This window comes from Lampetra planeri, chromosome 3 (genome assembly GCF_965212315.1).
Source record: "Lampetra planeri chromosome 3, kcLamPlan1.2.h2, whole genome shotgun sequence".
Classification (NCBI taxonomy): domain Eukaryota; kingdom Metazoa; phylum Chordata; class Hyperoartia; order Petromyzontiformes; family Petromyzontidae; genus Lampetra; species Lampetra planeri.
The window spans coordinates 7,658,369-7,673,675 of NC_136109.1; positions in this window are offsets into that span (position 1 = coordinate 7,658,369).

Genomic DNA, 15,307 nt, shown 5'->3' on the forward strand with positions numbered 1-15,307 from the left:
TTCATTCAAAAGATAGGTTTCCGTAGGGCAATATCATCATCCGAGAAATTTGCTATTTACGAGCACCTCCGGAACGTATCCCTCGCGAATAACGAGGGAATGTTGTTCTCATACTGAAGAGGGACACTGCCGTGATGGAACGGTGAGCAGAACGCTGGACTTGAATTGCAAAGGCTCACCATTCTAGATTTCAAGTTTTCGTGACTGCAAGGATCATCAGTTCAATAAAAAAATTCTTCCAGCGTGGCAGTTGATGCAATGGGGCAAATTTCTTTGAATCGCTACCCCCACCACCTCTTATGTCCACCGAGCAGCCCACCGATAGGTTGCGTGTAGTGGGGTAATAAGTAATATGTGTAATAAACGACTGGACCACGATGTCTGGCTCAGTGTCCTTTATTATTCGGTTCGTGCTGTACACCCACACGGCTGTCTTTACTCTGTAGCTTCTCCACGGTGCTGACTCCAATGTCGGCCCGATCCACAACAGCAGCTCCGCTGCTGTTTCTCTCACACAGCCCCCCTTGGCTGTACTCTCTGCTGCTCTTCTCCCTCCGCAGCTCTCACAGCTTCTTGCTCTCTCTCTCTCTCTCCGCAGCTCCTCCTGGCAGCCACACCGCTGCCTCTAACAAGCAGCCCCCTCTCTCTCTCTCTCCGCAGCTCCTCCTGGCAGCCACACCGCTGCCTCTAACACGCAGCCCTCCTGGCTGTCTCCTCCCCAGCTGCACACCACTCCGCAGCTTCCTCTTATCTTCGGGGTTGGCTCCCGATCGCCGTCGGCGCCCCCCCTCTCCACACTTGCCCGCGTGGCCTCACTCTTTTCCGCTCACACCCCGACTACCTTCCCCTTCCGGTTTACCCGCTTAAAGCCCCGAACCTTACCCCCACGTCACATGACTCCACCCCCCGTGACGTCACCTCCGGAAGGTCGCTTACGCCCGCATTACACCACCCTCCCCCGTAGAAAAATCCCAGCCGACCTCGGCTGACCAATAGCAAATCGTAATGCGGCGAACCGAGCTTCCCCCCCTAAAGGACACTAAGCATATAATGTAACAGCAAGAACAACAACAACGCAATCAACATCAACGATCGTACAAAAGCATGCAATAAATACAACTGTAAGAAAAAAATAACAAGACAGCAACAATCAACGAAACGTAAGCGATTTGGAACGTGTGCGGGTCGCCGGCCCGTCCTGGACGGTCGGCGGCCCACTCGCAGAACGGGAACGCGATGAAAGTCGAGGAACGACAGGGGGTAATCCCCCTGTCGCAGCTGGAAGTCCACCGCCGTCCCGTGTCTCTAAAGAGTTAGTCTTGGGCTTGTCCTGTGACCGTGCCCGCAGCTGGGTCGGAAGGGCTGCAGGGCTCGAAGGTCCCGCAGACCTGGCAGGCGTCCTCCGAGCAGGGCCCCTCGTCCCCCGCAATGTCACGGCCGGCCTGTCTGGAACAGGTACGACAGGCGCTCTAGCGAGATCAATGGACGCAGGCAGGGGAGAGTCAGCAGCAACAGACCCCGGCAAGGCAATATTGGGGGATGACGCATCATGTAAGGGAGCAACATATGGTTTCAAGCGCGACGTATGCACAACCCAGCGACGAGACCCAATCTGGACGCGTGCTGTCTGTGGGTTGGGAACCGCAATGAGGCGTACGGGACCATGCCAGGGTTTGTGCAATTTCGGCGAGGTCCCCGGACGTACCTGTGGACAATGAAGCCAGGCTAGGTCCCCAACCTTCCAAGGGCACTCCCCCTCAGACCGTCGCGCATATCGCTCGTTCCGGGCCTGGGCTTTGGCCGTAGCCACGCGGGCATTCTCCCGCGCCTCCGTGACTCGGCGAACCGTGTCCTGGATGTATTCAGGAAGTGGTTTCCGAGGTCCCTTCACCCCAGTTCCCAATTGCACATCCACCGGCGGCACGTTTTCCCGACCATACATAAGGTAAAACGGCGAATATCCTGTAGCCGCATGAGGCGTCATCCTGTACGCCGAAAGCACCCCGGGGATGTGCAGATCCCAATCTGATTGTTGTTCACTCACGGTATGGCAAAGCATGGCAGACAATGTCCTGTTCAGCCGTTCAACCATACCATCCGTCTGCGGATGGTATGGGGATGTCCGTACTTTCTTAGTCCCAAGGCCCGCGCACACTTCCGCCAATAATTTAGAAGAGAAATTCCTGCCCTGGTCCGTGAGGAGTCTCTCAGGCGCCCCCTTATCCATAATATACCCAAACAAAAAGGCGTCGGTAATGGCCGCGGCCGACTGATCGGGCAACGGCCAGGCCATCGGCCAACGGGAGAGGTACTCAACCCCTACCAGCAAATATTTATTACCCCTCGCCGATGGTGGAAAAGGTCCCAATATGTCCAGTGCCACCAATTCATTGACTCGAGACACCTGAATTGACTGGAGAGGCGGCACGTAAGGATGTTTCGGCGGCTTACGTTGTGCACACGCAGGGCACGCGCGCACGTGCCCTACGACATCTGTCGCCATGCCGTGCCAAAAATAATGACGTTGCAACGTCAACAAGGTCTTCTGCACCCCTAAATGTAAGAGAGTGTCACAATGGAGGGTTCTAATCAACTCGAACCGCAAGGACGTTGGTACCACCAGGCGCCAACGTTCCTGGAACCCCTCCCGCCACATAAGCAGACCATCTCGGAGAGCGGTTTGCGGCCCCACAGCCGTACTCGGACTCCCATTGTCCTTAGCAGACCGCTTCCGCAAGGACACCAATGACTCATCCATCATCTGTTCCCGGATCCAGACAGACCGCGGCAGATTCAAAACCCCGTCAGCCGGTCCCGGTTCCATCGGAGTGTCCGACTTCTCGACGGCCAGCGTGAGCGGCTGAGGGGGGTTTGGAATCGGCGAACACCTATGCGTCCCCGACTCACATTTACAAGGGCCGCGCCGCGGTAATCTGGAAAGTGCGTCAGCGTTCGCATGGCGCACACCCTTCCGATGTTGAATTTGGAAGGAAAATTCCTGTAGCGTGTCCAACCAACGTGCCAACTGTCCGGATGGCTGGTCAATTTTAAGGGCATATTGCAAGGCCGCATGATCCGTACGCACAATAAAAGAACGACCGTAGAGGTATGGTCGAAATTGCCGTAGGAAAAAAACAACCGCCAATAGTTCTCTGCGAGTGACACAGTAGCGGGTTTCCGCAGGAGACAAGACTCGGCTACCATACGCCACGACACGCTCTACACCCCCTTTAGACTGTGATAACACCGCCCCAATACCTGTGTCACTCGCGTCCGTATCAAGAATGAATGGGTGATCGAAATCGGGATAATCCAATGTTGGGGCCGTGACCAATAGATCACGCAGTCTCCGAAAGGCCGCCTCCTCCGGCTGTCCCCAAACAAACTTCCGTCCTTTACCCGTAAGGAGATGCAAGGGCCTCGCAATCGTCGCAAAACCCGGCACGAATCTTCGGTAATACGAGGCAAATCCCAAAAACCGCCGAACATCCCCCACGGTGGCCGGAGTCGGCCAATCCCGGACGCACGCCGTCTTTTCCGGATCCGTGGACACTCCCTCAGCGCTCACAATGTGCCCCAAATAGCGGACGGACCGTTGCAGTAGGTGACATTTCTTTGGTTTGAATTTCAATTTGGCAGAACGCATCCTCGTAAACACTGTCTCCAGCCGCGTCAAATGTTCATCGAATGTGCGGCTGAAGACAATGATATCGTCCAAATATATAAGACATGTCTCCCACTGCAACCCCGTCAAAACGAGCTCCATCAATCTTTGAAATGTAGCAGGGGCCGCATTCAATCCCATCGGGAGACAGTTGAATTGAAATAACCCCTGAGGCGTACGGAATGCGGTTTTCTCCCGTGAGGACTCGTCAAGGGGAAGCTGCCAAAATCCCGAAGAGAGGTCCAGTGTGGAAAAGAACTTAGCCCCCGACAATGCGTCGAGGGAGTCATCCATACGCGGCAGAGGGTACGCATCTGCCACCGATATCTTATTCAATTTGCGGAAATCAACACAAAATCGCAATTTGCCATCCTTCTTCTTAACCAAGACGACTGGAGCGCCCCATGGGCTGTTAGATGGCGATATAATGTCCGCAGCCAACATGTCTTCCACTGCCCCCCGTACGTGTTCTCGCTCCGCAGGACTCATCCGATGCGAATTTAATCGAATAGGGGCAGCATCGCCCGTCTCAATGTGATGGTAAAGCAAGGAAGTGCGGCCCAAATCCAAATCATCGGAGCTGAACACATCGGAATATGTCAACAACAATTTACGCAGCGCACCACGTTGCTCCATGGACAGGGAAGAATTTTCGTCACATAATTGAGCAACCCAACGATCATCCGAACTCCTTGGCTCGGAAACCCCAGCAACAACTCCCCGGCTATGTGGACAATCATGGGTCGCAAACGCCGTAGTGGCATGTGCCACAACCGTACCGGCCGGGACACGGACGTTTTCTCCCCCCGCATTAAGCACCTGTAAAAACGGTAATTGATCCGGCCGGACGATGGTCTGTGCCCCCACTAACGGCAACCCGGTTGTTATCGTGGCGGACGGTGACAACAAGACCCCTACTGCTCCTAGCCGATCAGGCAGGGGCTTCCGATACCGCAAGGGTATAAGCATCTGTGTACCAGGTGGGATGTCCACAGATGCGACGGACAGCGCCTGCACTTGTACGGCCGAAGCAGGTCGCCCCCAGGGCGACGGCAGAAACGAGATTTGACGGCCCCCCGGCAGTTCAATACAATTCTCATTGATTTTGATCAAAATGGGCATCTTAGCCAAAAAATCGGTGCCTAACAAACAAGGAACCGCCAAAGATCTCGATATCAACACAACACCCGAGGCCGACACATCCCCAATAGATATCTTAGCATCCACCTGACCCACGATGCCCATGCTACCCCCGTTCGCAGCGACGCACGACCCATAAACCGGACGCACAGCCCCCGACGGAATGCCCAACAGATGGAAAATGACATCCGATATAATAGTCGCAGACGCCCCCGAGTCGACCAAAATGCGCACGTCCACACCTTGTATGGACCCCGGTACAGTGGACGAACCCGTAGCGGCCGCGACAACTCTCCGTGCCAATTTGCGCCACTGCGTAACTGAATGACAAGGCCCCGTCGATGGCCTTTCTTTAACAACAACAATAGGATCGCGCAACACAGGTGGTGGGTGAGGTGGAAAGCCTTGCCGAGTGTCTGGTGCGTGCCGACATGCCTGTTTCGGAGGATCTTTAGCCGACTTGACCGGTGCCGAGGCCTCCTGCTGCGGCGGAGCCGGGAAGCGGGCCCAGCAGTCTCTGGCGTAGTGGCCCCTACGCCCGCAGCGGAAACATTCGGCCTCGTTGCGCCGAAGCGCAGGCCTCGCCTCCTGACGGCCCCGTTCTGGTAGCATCGCGCGCGGTCTCGGCCCGCCGCGTCCCGTCCATGGAGCGGAGGCGGCCGTCAGTTGTTGAGGGCCCCGGTCATCCGGAACATAGACGGCCTGCGCAGGGTCCCACCCCAGCGCATCCCCTTCTTTGACGGGCCCCCCCGTCCACGCCGTCACTTGTTTCCAGCGACGGAGGTTGAATTGCGCATCGAGACACTTAGCAGCCATCCGGGAAGTTAGCTTCTCATGCCCACACACAGGCATGGGGATCCCTAGATCCCGAGACAACTCCAACATTTTCCCTAATATGAGAGGCTCAAGCAGGTCCTGTGGCGTCTCAGGATAAGCTGCCATGGCCAGCTCCAGCACCGCACCCCTGAACGCCACGGGCGACTCCTCTGGTGCTCGTTGTCGTTGAGCGAATCGCCGATGCGCATCATCTGGTGGCTCATAAGCATCGGCCATTTCTTGAAAAACACCACGTAAAGTTGCCTTCTTATCGGTCGCTATGGAACGGAAGAATCGGACAGATTCGTCGTCCAGAAGAGTCGGCAACACCTCCAAAGCCTCCGCATCGGTCCATCTTGCTGTGCGTACCGCCGCCAAGAAGCGGCAGGCGAACGCGCTCCAGTCCCCACCGACGGAAAATTATTTAACTGTTGTAAGGTGGCGACTCCGACTCCTCTTCCCGCCGTCTTCCAATGGTGGTGGTTGTGATGGCAAATTCAAAATGGCGTCGGCCCGCGGCGTGGCCAAGATGGCGGTTTGGCGCCACGGAGCGCGCAAAATGGCGGCCTCTTGCCGCGTGGGCAATGGCGGCGGCAGGACAGGCAACGTGGCGGCCCGCGGAGCACCACTTGCATCATCCATCGTCCCTGGCGCGACGAGATGGCATAGATGCGCCAGGACGTCCTGAAGTGCCTCCAGTTGTACCGCCATCGCTTGCCATCGTTGATCCGCGTCTGATGATGTCGACGGACCCGCCACCGCACCAACATCCTCCACACCCGTTCCCGTGGTCGCCTCAGCCTGGCTCTCCTCCACCACCCCAACAGGATCCGTGGTTGGAGGGAGTTCGTCGTCGTCGGACGAAGAAGCCGATGCAGGCGCCGGATTAACTTTCTTCCTCACTTGTTTCGACATGCCGTTGCACTTCCGACACCAGTGTAATAAACGACTGGACCACGATGTCTGGCTCAGTGTCCTTTATTATTCGGTTCGTGCTGTACACCCACACGGCTGTCTTTACTCTGTAGCTTCTCCACGGTGCTGACTCCAATGTCGGCCCGATCCACAACAGCAGCTCCGCTGCTGTTTCTCTCACACAGCCCCCCTTGGCTGTACTCTCTGCTGCTCTTCTCCCTCCGCAGCTCTCACAGCTTCTTGCTCTCTCTCTCTCTCTCCGCAGCTCCTCCTGGCAGCCACACCGCTGCCTCTAACAAGCAGCCCCCTCTCTCTCTCTCTCCGCAGCTCCTCCTGGCAGCCACACCGCTGCCTCTAACACGCAGCCCTCCTGGCTGTCTCCTCCCCAGCTGCACACCACTCCGCAGCTTCCTCTTATCTTCGGGGTTGGCTCCCGATCGCCGTCGGCGCCCCCCCCTCTCCACACTTGCCCGCGTGGCCTCACTCTTTTCCGCTCACACCCCGACTACCTTCCCCTTCCGGTTTACCCGCTTAAAGCCCCGAACCTTACCCCCACGTCACATGACTCCACCCCCCGTGACGTCACCTCCGGAAGGTCGCTTACGCCCGCATTACATATGTAAAAATACTTTTTTTTAAAACACGCTTTAATGAAATGTACCGTACGAGTAATGGCAGAACTCCACGACCCCAGGAAGTGGCCCCGAGGCTTGCCATAACGTAAGGGGGCCGTGGTGATTTACAGCCAACGTGGGTTGAGCGTGGACAATTAGACCCAAGCCGAAACATAACATATACAAAATATTGCTTAAAAATATATGTTTTTTAAATTATATAATTTAGTATTGTCAGCCGTATGCCGTAAGTATACCAAGTTTGCAGTCGATACCACATTGGGAAGTGGGTTAAAATTGAGTTACAAGATTTGAGGCTGCGACAACAGACAGAGTTGAGGATACAACAGACAGAGTGAGTTAAAACACCTTCCTGCGGAGGGAGCTGGTAGGAAGGTTGGGTTGCTCGGTCAGTGGCCAGGGTCAACGGCGGCGTGGTGTATTTCGCAAATATGCCCGACTGTGAGGGCGGGCACAAGCCGGCGTGAGTAGGTTAAACGTTGAGTTTTATAAGGGCACCGCGGGGTGACCAGCCCCTCCCCACCCAGCCCCACCCCTCCCACCCCCACCCAGCCCCACCCTCCCCACCCAGCCCCTCCCCACCCTCCCCACCCAGCCCCTCTCCACCCTCCCCACCCAGCCCCTCCCCACCCTCCCTTCCCCACCCAGCCCCTCCCCACCCAGCCCCTCCCTTCACGACGGACGGACGGACACAATAATCCCCTGTGGGCTGGTGTAACCAGGAGGTTCCTACCAGTAACATACCATGCACCCTCTTGTCTTCGCTCATGATGGGCAACAAAGATTCCCTGACATCAATCGCAAGAGCCGGCCGTTGTGTGCCGGCGTCAGGGTCGATATTTGCCAAAATTCGAAAATGACACCGCAGATTACTCAATCGAGATTATATGCACCAATCACTGCCCCCTACTGGTAGCGGACGAATGCCCCAGGTCACTCGTGCAAATGAGACTCTGCCCTGCTCTCTGGCATTGTCACATGGTTAAGCAAGATAAACTTGTTGAAGCGTATCATGTTCTATGGTCAGCGAACAATATTTAGGGGTAAAAAAAGCAATCTATTAAAAATATATCCATACAGTAAAACCTTAGATTGCGAGCATAATTCGTTCCGGAAATGTGTTTGTAATCCAAAGCACTCGTACATCAGTTGTGATCACGTGACGCTCGGCAGACAAAGCGTAAACACGTACTGCTCGTATTGCAAGACCTCGCTCGTTTATCAAATTAATATTTATTTATACATTTTGCTCGTCTTGCAAAACACTCGCAGTCCAAGTTACTCGCAATCCAAGGTGTTACTGTATTTATTTTCACAAGAGAGAGGTATCCTGAAAAAGTAGCCCTCAATTGACTCGCCTTGTTACTAGTTCATGTTAACTTCGTGTTTCTCTCTCTCTCTCTCTGCCTTCACTGCAAGAAACATCTGCAGACATTTTATCGATTCAACTTAAATTTTGTTAAATTAAATCTTCAACGAACCTGCATCATTGTGGCACGAGGTGGACCATTTTAACTGGAACGGCATGCTGTGGTTGCCCTGGTGGCTTGACACCATATCTCCATAGCTTCTTCATGTTTGGCAGCCAACGCAGTATCGGACCGACTTCTATCAATCCATCAATTTCCTTACAGACGAACTATATTTGGCAGCCTATTTTAACCTGCAAATATATATTTAATTAAAATAGCCCACGCCGGCTTCAACTAAAACACTTGAACATCTACTTTTGATCGTTTTTTTTTATTTCGACGATAACCCCATGGATTTCTGGACAGAAAACTTAATAATTTACTGACTTGCGCCACCCAAGCCACTCGCTTCTTGCCCACTGGACAATGAACTTGCGTGGGTTATCGCGTTTTTTTAGCAGGGACACCTTTTAAATCTTAACACAAGCATTGAATTGCTTTTTTTTATTTTGAAGGGAAAGTTTTATCTTTTTTAATTTTCTGTTAGATGCTATTAAAAGAATAACTCGTGTGTTATTCTCATCTCTGGGTGCTCAGTGGAAGTCAGGCTTGGAAAAGGCCACAGTTGTCTCCTTATATCCAATCTGAAAACTGATCACCCAACCGGGATTAGTGATCACACGACCTTTCCCTAAGACCAAACGAATGGGCTACACATCCATACACACGTACGCACCCATACACATAATATGAATTCACTTTGTAACAAATTTTTGTTCCTGGGTACTAAGCGTTATTTTTTTCATTGCTTATGCCTAAAAAGTATAGAAAAATGGCTATTATTCCCCACAAAATTTGCTTTTGTGACCAGGACTTTACGTGAACTAAAGACACAGATGCGCACGTTTTCTCATTGAAAATAGGTATATTTCAAAATATAACTGTCCTGGTCACAAAAGCAAAGTTTTTATTGAACAAACGACACAGATGGCATGTATGGGAATTTACACCAATCACCTTTCTATGTGTTTCAATAAACTCTACATCCCTGGTGTTCAACAATTAATGCATTTTGTTCAGAAAATTTACTTTTTGTAATTTAAATTTTGAGCCCCAATGTTGTGGTCTTCTTTGTTAAGTTATTCAGTCATTTTGTGTAGTTCATCGCAACCCCCAAATTGTAACAATTCATCAAATTGCGAGGCCGGGGGTTGAAGGGGCTCCAATAGTTTCAGGTCTAGCATCAACCACTCATTTTAACTGCCCCACTGGCAAAGACGCTCACTGCAAGGCCACGTTCAAGTGCTGACTGCTGGTGACGTTTTGGGTTCTTGGAGAGTTCATGAATGCAAGTGGATGTGCATCGATCTGGCAATATTCCTAGACATTTTATAGTTGCAGAGCCTGCTGTGTTGGCACATCATCCAGTGAAGTTGGATCTCCTCAACTCGATGCTTCCATTGCACTCTCGGTGAGAGACGCTGGCTCAGTGATTTAACACCGCCATAAAAAGCATGAGAGAGCGAGGACAGAGATACCCACCACTAAGCTCAAACCAAGGTTCTGAAATGTGCTGGCTTCGTAGAATAGCACGCATGTCAACTACGGTGCTGAGATATTAACTACCTCGCCTGGTATGCAGGAGGTCGTCGGTTCGATCCCGACCCTGACACCTGTATATTTGTAGTTTGTGATGCCGCTCTCTCGCCGTGTTCGCGTGGATTTTTTCCTCCGGATCCTCCGGGTTTTTCCCTCCACATGTAGAAACATGCGTTTAAGAATAAGACAAACAGCTTGTGGTATCAAGCTCGCATAACTGTCAACCCCTTATCACTACCTACCTTATTAGATAACAATTCAGACCTCATTGGTCACCCCATGCCCTTATAAATCTCAAAGTTCATCTTACAAAGTCCCATCACAAGGGAGAAACACAAACAAATAGACAAAAAAAATTTGCCCGTATAGAAACGGCTGTACGCCGTATGGACCTGAAAACTCAATTTCCCTGTACAAGAATACGGGATAAACCGTATGGGTTGACACGGTATGAACTTGGGACATAGGAACTATTTCGATTTAAAGCTTTCGTGACTGCAGGGATTCATCTTCTTGGTTCTTTCGGTAAAGTCACGTAATAATATTTTATTATGTTTTATTTTTATTATTTTATTATTTCCATTCTACGTGACTTTACCGAAAGAACCAAGAAAACATAGGAACTGTTGTCTGAGAGCTCCGACATGGCCATTACGAATTATTTCGTGGAACAAGGCCATTACCGACCCACTAAGAGAGAGCGTTAGGACCTAGAGTTAGGACTTGAACCCAGGAACTGGTTGGTGCTGGTTCAGTGCCCAAGTGTCCTGACAGCCCTCAGCTCCCCCGAGAGAGAGAGAAATACACAGAAACCCGAGGTTTCGAGGTCATGCCTCAGTAATCTAACATCTGAGAGACATCCACAACGCAATGTGTACTTCTTCTTTGTTCTTTCGGTAAAGTCACGTAGAAGGGAAATAATAAAATAATAAAAATAAAACATAATAAAATAATTCTCACGACGTTTCGGCCACAACGCAAGCAGCCGTCCTCAGGTGAAGACCAGGTCTGTCGGGGAGACAGCGTCTGAATGAAACACCACCACGCTTGGAGCGTATATTTAAGCTGGGTTGGAAGGGGAAGAGCGCCTTGACAAAATAATTTGCATATCAAGAGGAATTTAGCATATTTATGGGAAATGCAGATATGTGATTAGTACTACTTGTGAAATGCGTAGGAGGTGGGCGGTGTGTACTTTTGTAATAAACCACTGCGACGGCAAACTGGAACTTGACCTGGCCACAAATGATAGCTCAACGAAGTGGCTTATCAGGTGGAAATGTATAGCAGCCAAATACTCTTGAACGCATGTTTCTGAATGTGGAGTGAAAACCAGAGGACCCGGAGAAAATTCCACGTGACCAACACGGGGAGAGAGAGACACAAACTACAAATATACAGCAGGCATTGTCAGGGTCGGGATCAAACCCACGACCTCCTACATAGCAGGAGAGGTAGTTAACATCTGCCCCTGGGACTTTGCCACGGCACACCGGTTTGCGAAGCAGCACTGGCTTACATCACAGCCGGATTTTCAAAGTTCGCTCCCCCACTTTGCCACGAATGAGAGGCGTAATTCCTGCACTCCAATTATGTTTTAAGCTTCACAGCTACCGGCCACTGATCAAGTACAACGCGTACTGTTACACACACACACCATCGGCGCGAATCTACATCTGTGTCAGCTTGTTGAAAGGAGAACAAAATGCGAACCCAAAAAATAAATTCACCATGATTTTGTGTAAACAATTTGTTTTTGTTGCGTGTTCATTTAAGCCGTATCAATTTGTAAAGGAGAGCCGGCACAAGGTTTCTGCAGGGGCTTCGTCTTTTAATCCTTTTCTCCCATCCACACCCGTCCCCAGCCGTCCCAATCTCGTCCCCGCCAACCAACCCCTCTTCCCGCCCGTTCTCTCCCTTATATCCCCTCGCTTGCTCCTCCCCCTTCTCCTGTCACCGTCCCACTCCCCCTCCTGTCGGTGGGAATCCTTCCCCTGACACCCCCTACATCACCCCCACACGTTCACGTTGAGGGGTATTCAGAGACCTGCAACACCCGCACCGCCTGTTGCCCCCTGCCCCATGGGCCTGACGCAGTTGCACCGCCTTCACACTCGACAGCTAGGCCCAGGCTTTGAATAACATTTTTTTTTGCCGAATTGGAGTCGGCATGCGACTAGCGGTCACAGTCATAGCGAGAGGGCTGTACGGGGTACTGGATGTGGTGTGCCGGATCTGGAAATAGTGTTCGGAGTCTCCGATTCAAGGCAGACCCGGGTGAAAAGAAGCCCTCGTTACGCCACTGGAGCCCATCATCATCACGGCAAGTGGTATCATAACTCCATGAGCCCGTAATGTCCCCCCGTACAGCCCCCCCTCCCGATCACACCCCATCACTTCACATCCTATAACACCGCTGAACACATCCCATAATAACATCATGATCCTATTGAGACTCCATCACATCTTATCATGGCACTGTCACATCCCCACATCGCAGCCCCACTTGCTTCCATGACCAAATTGCATCCCTATCACTGCTAAGGGGTCGTCCATAAATGACGTCACGCGATTTTTGACCCCCTCCCCCCCATCGTCACACTGCGTCACAAAAAGTCAGACCCCCCCCCCCCTCAAATATGACGTCACAAAGCCCTGCCCTCCCCAAAAAAAAACATGCTTCAAATCGTTTGAAACTATTGTCATTTTTTTGGTTCTTTCGGTAAAGTCACGTAGAAAGGAAATAATAAAATAATAAAAATAAAACATAATAAAATACAATGTTTTATGTTTTAATTTTATTATTTTTTATTCTTTTATTATCACCTTTCTACGTGACTTTACCGAAAGAACCAAGAAGATGAATCCCTGCAGTCACGAAAGCTTTAAATCGAAACTATTGTAGTGTTGTACAGACGGACTCTTCAACGTCTTTTGTAGCACACACTTTTATTCGTCTTATTAACACAGTCCCTATGCACTGAGGGGTATACGGTCCCCTCACCCGTTACACTCAGAACGTACAAGCCCCCGTACCCTACAGGCTACTTAATATCCCGCTCTTTCAGTGTCCTCTGACTGGACCTAGGGAGATGTCTCCCGACCACTGGTTACTCTGAACCCTAGCCCTGATAAGGGCTGGAGGGCTTGGTCCAGGGTCCTAGGCTTCTTCCGCCGTCTTGGGTCTTCGTGTAGTCCAACTCCCCGAGAGCTCTCAGCGCTCTGGCTTTATACTTGTTCGTGGCCGGGTTGTCCAATCCCCGGCCACCTTGTGGAACCCTGTGATTGGTCGTTCCCAATATGCTTTTCGATCCCAATTCACCCTATCTGACCCTGACCGTTTGGTCACGCGGGAAAACCTTGTTTACGGTCAGCTCTCACAGCTTGTGAGACCCTGACCGTTAGTTTGAGCGGGAAAACCTTGTTAACGATTTGCTCGCCGAGTTTGTGAATATCGAGTGGGTAACTCTACTACACTATTGTCATTGTAGTGCGTATTTAATGTGGCGCTGCACTCTGATGTTGTAGGGGAAAAAAACATTTATTAAAAAGTCTAGTTAATTAAGTAGAACGTGTTGTCTATATTTATTTAAAGTTGCGCGTTTTTACGTGACGTCACATTTCTCAACCCCTCCCCCACCCCCTTGTCACACATCGTCACATATGTCTGACCCCGCCCCCCCTCTAGGTGCGTGACGTCATTTATGGACGGCCCCTAACGGCACATCTCATTCCTATCACTCCCCATCGCAGGCCCATGACGTCGCTGCATTGCGTCATTGCCCGTTGCTTTCCCCCTTTCACGAATTCCATCGCGATCCATCACGCGTCACGTTCCCACATTCCGACACATCCAATCACCCCACGATATTTGATCTGAACACCCTAATACCATCCTTATCATCTCGCTATCTCACACCCCATCACATCCCATCGTCCAATCATATCCCATCACAGTCCATAAACTCATCCCAGTCCATAATTAAATGCCATTCGCATCCCATCGTAGCAAGGCCGTAGCCATGGAGTCAACATTGGGGGGGACCACATCTTCCAGGGGGTCTGGGGGTTCCACCCCCAGAAAAAAATTCTAAATTTGAAAACTCATTTCCTGCCATTTACTGCCTAAAATATTTTAAAATTCACTAACACATAGGATGGATTTTTTTTTTTACAATAATGTCTAAGCGTGTATTTTATTACATTGCTCTGTTTTTTTATTTTTTACCCTTTCTTGTTTCATTGTATGTAATGGCAGAGATTAGGGATTCATAAAGTACAACCATAGCCACAATCATATAAACATAAATCTATTTTATAGCAATATATTGGGGGGGGGGGACATTTTGAGAATATTTGAATATTGGGGGGGGGATGCGTCCCCCTCAATATATATTATAAATACGGCCTTGCATCATACCATCACATCCCACCATCCCATAAAATCCCATCATCCCATCAAAGCCCATAAGCCAGAACCCACCCATCACAACCACTCAATGACTCCATCACATTCGAAAGACTGCCCATCGTTTCATATCACCCCATCATCACACGCCCCATCACAGCCACTCCGCCCCCGCCCCCCATCACATTCCATCATCCCATCGCAGTCCTAAACGATCCGCGATGACCCCATCGCATCCATCCCGTTTCCCCCACAAGCCCGCAGTGTTGCCGTGGCTCAACACGTGCCCCATCGCAAGAGGAACCAGGCCCCAATTATTTCTGCTCCCATCTCTCCGAGGCCCGTGACACCTGTTCTGGCGTGTTCACGGCTCTCAGACACGCACCACCACCCCCTATCACCCTCTTCTGTGTGTATGGGTGTGTGGGGAGCGGTGGCGCAGCGGTGAGCACACTGCGCTACGAAACCCAGCGACTCGAGTTCGATTGACGCTTGGCCACAATGCTCCGGGGCCCAGGGTCATTGTGATCTCCGTGTCTCCCTCCTCTGTCGCTCTTGCCAAAGATGTTTGCATCATATAGTAGTAGGTTTTTACCCTTTCGACTGGTGCAAAAACTGACACCTTTATACAAGGCATCATGTTTGCAATAAACACAACACAAGCAGTCAAAATGCACCAGTTGAAAGGGTAAAAACCTACTACTATATTTAGCCACTG